This window comes from Corylus avellana, chromosome ca7 (assembly GCF_901000735.1).
Source record: "Corylus avellana chromosome ca7, CavTom2PMs-1.0".
NCBI lineage: Eukaryota > Viridiplantae > Streptophyta > Magnoliopsida > Fagales > Betulaceae > Corylus > Corylus avellana.
In genome coordinates, this window is record NC_081547.1 from 3,481,496 (window position 1) to 3,481,780 (window position 285).

Here is a 285-nt window from a genome sequence, read left to right on the forward strand (position 1 = left end):
TCTTAAAAAAAAAAAAAAAAAATCATTTGGCCTTTGGAGATGGCTACGGCCACCTCAAAAGGCTGGTCTGGAGTGGTCCAGTCATCCTCAAGGGCCAAACGAACAAATAAAAAAAATTTGTTTGGCCCGACCACCCCCAAGGCCATAGGGTGGCTGGTCTGGGGTGGTCAAAGCCACTTCAGGCCCAACGAGGGTGGTTCGGCCACCCCCAATGGCCAAATAAATTTTTGTTTTTTAGATTTGGCCCTTGGAGGTGGTCGGACCACCCCCAAGGGCCATGGGGTG